The sequence below is a fragment of the Neoarius graeffei genome, chromosome 3 (genome assembly GCF_027579695.1).
Source record: "Neoarius graeffei isolate fNeoGra1 chromosome 3, fNeoGra1.pri, whole genome shotgun sequence".
NCBI lineage: Eukaryota > Metazoa > Chordata > Actinopteri > Siluriformes > Ariidae > Neoarius > Neoarius graeffei.
In genome coordinates, this window is record NC_083571.1 from 72,555,549 (window position 1) to 72,564,512 (window position 8,964).

The 8,964-nt window shown below is 43.8% G+C and overlaps 1 long non-coding RNA gene across 1 annotated transcript; it reads left to right on the plus strand.

Moving 5' to 3' along the window:
* The first annotated feature begins 6,840 nt into the window (after window positions 1-6,840).
* LOC132883532 (uncharacterized) lies at window positions 6,841-8,125 on the plus strand. Its single transcript, XR_009654359.1, has 3 exons — window positions 6,841-6,928; window positions 7,037-7,807; window positions 7,885-8,125. It is a non-coding gene; the product is annotated as an uncharacterized LOC132883532 (long non-coding RNA).
* Window positions 8,126-8,964: the final 839 nt, after the last annotated feature.

Genomic DNA, 8,964 nt, shown 5'->3' on the forward strand with positions numbered 1-8,964 from the left:
ATACTATAGAGCGAGGGGGTGAGCGGTCTGGAAAGCCTTTGTCTCCATACCAGGCCTTTTGCATGCTTAGCTAGCAAGCTAGAGCTAATTTTCTTTGTCTACAAAGGAAACACGTGGCGACCCCTCCTTCTCTCTTTTGTCTCCATACCAAGCCTGTATCTCAGCTTTGGATAATATCCTAAGTCCTGATTCAATTCAAACTTTATAGCAAATTCTCCTGTGCCTACATTTAAAGCCACATATATATATATATATATATATATATATATATATATATATATATATACATACATACCACGGATGACCGTTTGAATGTATTTTAATTGTTAACTTTTAGCTTTTAACACACGTGGCATACTAGGCCTGAAAAGCACATGGTAGCTAGCTTTTCTTTGTCTAGTTAGCCTACAAAGCTAATCTTTTGCTTACACATCCACTAGGCCTGGAAAGCACATGGTAGCTAGCATTCCTTTGTCTAGTTAGCCTACAAAGCTAATCACTTGGCTACACACATGGTAGTTAGCATTCCTTTGTCTAGTTAGCCTACAAACCTAATCCTTTGCTTACACACACACTGTTTATAGAAGATTTCATTCTGCTGATGTTCAATTTTCTCTTTTTATTCCTTCCATCTTTGTTATAATAAACTCCATTATTATTGAAATTGTGTTGTTTGTCTGCTGTTCTGATAGTTTTGAAGTCGCCCACATCGCAAAAGAACTATTAAGGTGTATATGAATATTGGCTGCAGCTTGGTAAGTGATCAAAATTCTGAGTTATATCAAATACTGGTATGATTCACTGAATCACTGAATGATTCATTTGAATGATTCACTTCAAACGATTCAATGAGACTGATTCCATGGTATGATTCAATTCAGATGAGTAAAATTAAACGATTCAATGGGATTGAATCAATTTAATTATTAAAGATTGATCACTTAACACCAATCTACATACACATAAGCATAATTACACCTACAGGTCATTGTCCTGTTGTAACACCCAATTGCGTCCAAGTTTGCTGAAGAATTCTGAGGTAGTCCTCCTCCATTATTCCATCCACTTTGTGCAATGCATTTCATGACTTCAAGAATCATTTCATGACTTTGAAGAATCTAAAATCTGAAATATTTGGGGTTTTTTTTAAACACTTTTGTTTACTACATAATTCCATATATGTTCCAGATGTTACTTCATAGTTTTGATGTCTTCAGAATTGTTCTATAATGTACAGAATAATCACAATACAGAAAAACCTGGGGAAAAGTAGATTGGGGTGTACAAATGTTTGACTGGTAGTGTATAATGTTTTTAAAGGAACAGTCCACCGTACTTCCATAATGAAATATGCTCTTATCTGAATTGAGACGAGCTGCTCCGTACCTCTCTGAGCTTTGCGCGACCTCCCAGTCAGTCAGACGCAGTCAGATGCGCTGTCACTCCTGTTAGCAATGTAGCTAGGCTCAGTATGGCCAATGGCATTTTTGGGGGCTGTAGATAGATGCGACCAAACTCTTCCGCGTTTTTCCTGTTTACATGACCAGTGATATGAAACAAGTTCAGTTACACAAATTGAAACGTAGCGATTTTCTATGCTATGGAAAGTCCGCACTATAATGACAGGCGTACTAATACCTTCTGCGTGCAATGCGCTGCCGAAGCACGCAGAAGGTGTTAGTACGCCTGTCATTATAGTGCGGACTTTCCATAGCATAGAAAATCGCTACGTTTCAATTTGTGTAACTGAACTTGTTTCATATCACTGGTCATATAAACCTATGTAAACAGGAAAAACGCGGAAGAGTTTGGTCGCATGAAGCAGGGAAATGGAATATTTAAGCAGAGGGTGTAACAAGGCATTTACTGTCATGATGCTAAACCCATGATGTCAAAAGGGCCTGGGAGCTAATCACAGACTGGTTAACAACCTGAAAAACAACATTACTGCAACTTTTCAGATACGCAAGGTAGGTGGATGTAAGTGCAGAATTAATCAGTTTAATAATAACAGTGAAATATATACAGTGGTGCTTGAAAGTTTGTGAACCCTTTACAATTTTCTATATTTCTGCATATTTATGACCTAAAACATCATCAGATTTTCACACAAGTCCTAAAAGTAGATAAAGAGAACCAAGTTAAACAAATGAGACAAAAATATTTTACTTGGTCATTTATTTATTGAGGAAAGTTATCCAATATTACATATCTGTGAGTGGCAAAAGTATGTGAAGCTTTAAAGATTAGCAGTTAATTTGAAGGTGAAAATTAGAGTCAGGTGTTTTCAATCAATGGGATGACAATCAGGTGAGTGGGCACCCTGCTTTATTTAAAGAACAGGGATCTATCAAAGTCTGATCTTCACAACACATGTTTGTGGAAGTGTATCATGGCATGAACAAATGAGATTTCTGAGGACCTCAGAAAAAGCATTGTTGAAGCTCATCAGGCTGGAAAAGGTTACAAAACCATCTCTAAAGAGTTTGGACTCCACCAATCCACAGTCAGGCAGATTGTGTACAAATGGAGGAAATTCAAGACCATTGTTACCCTCCCCAGGAGTGGTCGACCAACAAAGATCACTCCAAGAACAAGGCGCATAATAGTCGGTGAGGTCACAAAAGACCCCAGGGTAACTTCTAAGCAACTGAAGACCTCTCTCACATTGGCTAATGTTCATGAGTCCACCATCAGGAGAACACTGAACAACAATAGTGTGCATGGCAGGGTTGCAAGGAGAAAGCCACTGCTCTCCAAAAAGAACATTGCTGCTTGTCTGCAGTTTGCTAAAGATCACGTGGACAAGTCATAAGGGTATTGGAAAAATGTTTTTTGGATGGATGAGACCAAAATATAACTTTTTGGTTTAAATGAGAAGCATTATGTTTGGAGAAAGGAAAACACTGCATTCCAGCATAAGAACCTTATCCCATCTGTGAAACATGGTGGTGGTAGTATCATGGTATGAGCCTGTTTTGCTGCATCTGGGACAGAACAGCTTGCCATCACGCAGTACGTTTACATGCACATCCAAATCGAGCTGCTGTCGGTAATCGAGCAAAGGGTCCCAGCAGGGGTGCCAGAGAAATCCAATCCTACATGCACACAAGGAAATCGAGCTATTGTGTGAGGTACATTGTGCACCCGAGCCACAGGTGGCGCTATACGCCCCATCGTGTTGGTACACTTCCGGTTGTCGTCATGAAGAAGAGCTATTCAAGAGTATAAACAAAGTTATCAGTTCCGTGTTCACAAGAAGAGTGTTTGTAGTTTGTATGTACGAACAGAAGTGTTCCTAATAAAGTGGGCGGCTAAGGTGAAGTGTCATGCCGACCGAGGCTGTTGTGTTTCCCGCTTGTGGTCTCGTCACTCGTCACTTCCGGAAGGGGCAGTGCTGAAGTAAGTAGCTGGACTATGTAGCTCGATAGGGTTTACATGCACTAAGTAGCTCGGCAAAAATCTCATAATCTAGGTCGTGCAGCTCGATTACGAGAAATCAAGTTCGGTTCAATTTCAGCCTAGCTAAGGTGTTTCCATGCCATTTAGAACTTCGATTTCAGTCGAGCAACGGCAGAAATTCGATTTTCTCTATGTGCATGTAAACACACTGACTGATGGAACAATGAATTCTGAATTATACCAGTGAATTCTAAAGGAAAAATGTCAGGGCATCTGTCCATGAACTGAATCTCAAGAGAAGCTGGGTCATGCCGCAAGACAATGACTAAGCACACAAGTCGTTCTACCAAAGAATGGTTAAAGAAGAATAAAGTTAATGTTTTGGAATGGCCAAGTCAAAGTCCTGACCTTAATCCAATGGAAATGTTGTGGAAGGACCTGAAGCGAGCAGTTCATGTGAGGAAACCCACCAACATCGCAGACTTGAAGCTTTTCTGTACGGAGGAATGGGCTAAAATTCCTCCAAGCTGGTGTGCAGGACTGATCAACAGTTACCGGAAATGTTTAGTTGCAGTTATTGCTGCACATGGGGGTCAAAACAGATACTGAAAGCAAAGGTTCACATACTTTTGCCACTCACAGATATGTAATATTGGACCATTTTCCTCAATAAATAAATGACCATGTATCAGATTTTTGTCTCATTTGTTTAACTGGGTTCTCTTTATCTACTTTTATGACTTGTACGAAAATCTGATGATATTTTAGGTCATATTTATGCAGAAATATAGAAAATTCTAAAGGGTTCACAAACTTTCAAGCCCCACTGTGTAATATATATATATATATATATATATATATATATATATATATATATACCACCGACAGGCGTCCCGGAGTTGTTGACCGAACGCGAACAGCCGGCCGACCTCCTCCAAGCGCAGCAAGTGGAACCGCTGATGCTGTTGCTCCATGGAGCGGCTGACATGCTGGCTTTCTTGAGGTCCACGTGTACGAGCCGGCTGTCGGCGGGGAGCTGCAGCGTGGCGAACTGTGCCTCGCTGGTCAGCAGGGGAAGGAGGCGTGCTGTGTGCTGCTTGACTGGCCAACCTCATGCCTCCGCTGCTTGCTCAAAGAGTGCAAGGAAGGGTTCTGGATCGCCGTGCAGACCCATCTTTGTTAGGGTGAGGTGGTGAGGGTCCGCTACAATGGCAGTCGTGGACCCCGCCGACATGAGTAGGTGCCGGAATGCCTGGCAGTCTTCTTGTTGGGCCAGCATCAAGGCTTCGAACCATTGTTCCTGCTCCTTTCAGAAGGCGATCAGCACTTGATGCTGGTTCTGCTGTGCTGTGGCAAGGGCATGGATGAGGTCTTTAAAGGGCGAGGACTCCATGGCAGGGTTCCCTTCTGTATTCCTGGGTTTCTGCACCACTGTGGAAGCTGTCCGGATGTGGGTGGAGCACAGAAGTACGGCAGGCTGTTGTTAACGTTTAGATTATGTTTATTTTGGCTTTTCAGCCCAATACTTTCTTTCATTTGGGACAGACACTCAGACACACATGCACGCGCACACACACCGTCGTGCTCTAGTCCCAATCTCTCGTCCTCTGCTCTCTTACTCCTTTTATGGAGCGCTGTCACTGCAAGACACACAAACACACATTAATTGACAACAGCGATTTGGCCACTCACCTTCCCTGACTCCGCCCTCCATTCACAAACTGACGCTCAGCCACACCGCCACTGCCACAATTTTATTTATTTATTTATGGGTGGTGTAAGTGGTTAGCAAGGTCGCCTCACAGCAAGACGGTTCTGGGTTCGAACCCAGCGGCCAGCAAGGGCCTTTCTGTGTGGAGTTTGCATGTTCTCCCCGTGTCTGTGTGGGTTTCCTCCAGGTGCTCCGGTTTCCCCCACAGTCCAAAGACATGCAGTTAGGTTAACGTGGGGCGGCCTTGGACTGAAGTGCCCTTGAGCAAGGTACTTAAACCCTGACTGCTCCCCGGGCACTCTAGTGTAGCTGCCCACTGCTCTGGGTGTGTGTGCACACGTGTGTTCGCTGCTTCAGATGGGTTAAATGCAGAGGATGAATTTCACTGTGCTTGAAGTGTGCATGTGACAAATAAAGGTTTCTTTCTTTCTTTATTGAAGGGATATTGGCAAATTCCCTTAACAGAGCATGCATGTGAGGTCTCTGCCTTTATTATGCTGAGTGGCCTGTATTCTTATAAAGTTATGCCTTTTGGGTTAGGGAACGCACCAGCTGTTTTTCAAAGATTGATGAATCAAATAATTGCGCATCTTGAGGGGTGTGCCATCTATTTAGATGATGTCATTCTTTATAGTGACACTTGGAGTTCCCACCTCGACCGTCTCCGTCAGCTGTTCACCCGCCTCCTTCAAGCAAACCTCGCCGTCAACCTGGTGAAGTATGAATTCGCCAGGGCGACAGTGATCTACTTAGGTAAAGTTGTGGGCCAGGGCTTTGTGCGCCCTGTTCGTGCAAAAGTTATGGCAATTGATAATTTTCCACTGCCTACCAATAAAAAACGAACTGATGAGATTTCTGGGAATTATTGGGTATTATAGGAATTTTTGTCAGAATTTCTCTTTGGTTGTAGTGCCACTTGCTCAAGCAGAGCAAGCCCTTTGATCGGATGCCGGCTTGCCAAAGGGCATTTGAGCAAGCCAAAAATCTCCTGACGTCTGCCCCTCCCCTTGCTGTTCCGTGAATGATGAACCCGTTTAACTTACAAGTTGACAGAGGTGGAAAAACTGGATTGACAGAGTAAAAGTCCTGCTTAGGTTTTCCTTCTGCCTGTGCTCTCAACACAGGTGATTTCACCAATTAGCTCATCAACCTGGCTTAGGGGATGTGGTAATTAGGATCAGCTGTTTCATTGAATTGGCTGGAGCAAAAACGTGGCAGGGTTTTTACTTTCTGCACCCGGGTTTTTCCACCTCTGCAAGTTGATGCCACCAAGTTGGGGGCAGGAGCTATTTTGTTCCAAGATGATGATGAGGGAAATGAGCAATCAGTGTGCTATTTTTCACAAAAATTCAACTCTTATCAGTTGAACTATTCAACTATAGAAAAAGAAGCACTCGTGTTGATTTGGACTTAACAGACTTTTGAAGTCTATGTTGGTGGTCATCTAACCCCAATTGTTGTATATTGCGACCATAATCCATTAACTTCTTTCATTCTCTCCAAAATCCTAAGCAAAGATTAATGCGCTGGTGTATTTTTCTCCAGCCATATAATCTTAACATCAAGTGTTACGGGTACCGGCGGGTACCACATATACAGCTTATGCTCTCATGACTGGAAGAGTACATACTTACCTGACATTCCGATAAGGCCTTACAGGAATGTCAGGCAAGTACGTACTCTTCCAGTCTCTGTCAATCATGCTTACTTGAGTTTCAGTGTCTAACAGAGCACTGACTGCTAAGCCATTTAGGTTACAATGGGTGAGAGCTCTCCCTCCAATTAATTTGGCTAGGTGTTCCCTTTTGCTGTGAGGTAAGTCATGAGTGAATTGAGTGAATGTCTTGTTCGGTTGTTTATGTCTCTTTTCCATTATTTTGTCCTTTGTTGAATCGTTTTGCTTGGTCAATCTTTCATTTTCAGGCTGATCAGTATGACAAGTGTCAAGTTGGGACGATTGCTGAGACCCGGTCACTGTTTGTCCCTCGACAGGGACCGGCTCCAGTTTCCCTGACCGGTTGGCCTCTTTAGACAGCCGACCGCCCAGTGACCTTCACCACAGTGGAAGCAATGAGGACAGTCAGGACGATTTTGCTCCACACACTTGTCACAGCCATATGGTTTCTCTCTCCTGCGGTCTCCTCTGCCTTTCCCATTGTGGCTTAACTGTCCGGCAGCCTGTGTTTGCATTGACTGTCTCATGAGCTCAACCACGCCTGTAAGCTGTTCAAGTTTTTTTGTTAACTGCTGGATCACATCTGTTTTTGGCTTTTTCTCCTCCTTTACACTGGGAGACTGTACCGCTCTGACTTCAGACTGAGCACTGTGAACATTTGTGAGTCTTTGGCAAGTGGCAAGACCTAGCCTTCGCTGCCTTTCACTTTCATCGCACATGCTTCTCTTCATCTGTTTCAGAATAACCTCATCTGACACTCTGGTGTCCACGAGCAATGGCTTTAGCTCTCTGCGGACATCTTCATGCTTGTGACCTAAGCCCTGGTACACTGTGTGGAGAAACACATCCTGCACTGTGCTTGCACTATACTTGACATCTGTGTCAGCATGTTTGGAGGCCAGCATGATCTTCTGTTTGAGTCCTATGACTCTGTACAGGAACTGTTGGGGTGTCTCATTGTCTTTTTGTTTGGTGCACATGAGCTCCTGGAACAGCTCGGTGTTACTCTGCTCACCCAGGTGGGAATGGAGGAAGGCTTTTAATTCCTCTACTGTCAGATCATCTTTATTCATTAACATGTCTTTAAACGTTCCAGGTTTGATGACTCGTAGGACAGCTCTTACCACCTCTGCATCACTGAACTGCTCCTTTAAGCCCTCTTCCATCTGCCGACAGACACTGTTGTAGCTGAGGTCCGACCCTTGGTCCCCTATCTGACCCCCCTGAATCTTCAGTTCCCTGCGGTGAAGGTAGGACAAGTCTCTTAAGGAGAACAACTTGTCATGTGTGGGTGGTGCAGCGTTTTCAATTCTGGTGCCTGCTACATTGCTGCTCTGTGAGGTGAGTTCTGTTTTTTTGGATGACTGTGGTGCAGATTGTGGACTGGGTGTGCCTCTGTATTACATAATTTTCTTGCTCAGCTCCTCATAACTACTAAGTATTTTCTGTAGCTCGATGTCATGTGTGTCATCAGCTGTTGTGAGTGTCGTGTGGGTTGCACTAGCAGTCCCAACATCGGTAGAAGTGCTATCATTACTTGGGTTAGTGTCATGTGTGTCAGTTGTTACAAGTACTTGTGGATTACGACCCCGAATGACTGTGTCGATTACCTCCCTCAAAGCTAACAAATGTGCCATCCCAGTATCCTCCAATCCAAAAAAAAAAAAAAAAAAAACTCACTGGACATGAAGCGACACATGTACTCAAAACACCCCTCCTCATCTGCTGACTTGATGCGAGACTGGTCCATTCCTGGCACTGGATCCGTGGACTTCGCAATCTGAAATAGTTCATCTGCAGAGAGAGTGAGCAGGGTTTTTTGATGGACCACACCAACCTTTGCCTCTCACCATCCGCCATAACTGCTTCCCTATTCCTCACACTTGGTCACAGGGTCCAGGATCACAATTCACACTCTATTCTCGATGAGTGTTGTTTTTGGCACAGTTATTGTTCTCTGTTCATTATGAGTGAGACAGTTAACCTCTTTATCAGTAAACAGGAACCTGACACTGGCTGCAGCTCGGTGGTTGTATCAGGTCGCTTGTGGTCCAAGGTTGCAGTATCACTGGATCAGCTTCCGGCCACCAGGTGGGAGCGATCCCAGACAAGCCCCCAATAAACTGTCACGGGTACCGGCGGGTACCACATATACAGCTTATGCTCTCTCTGGAAA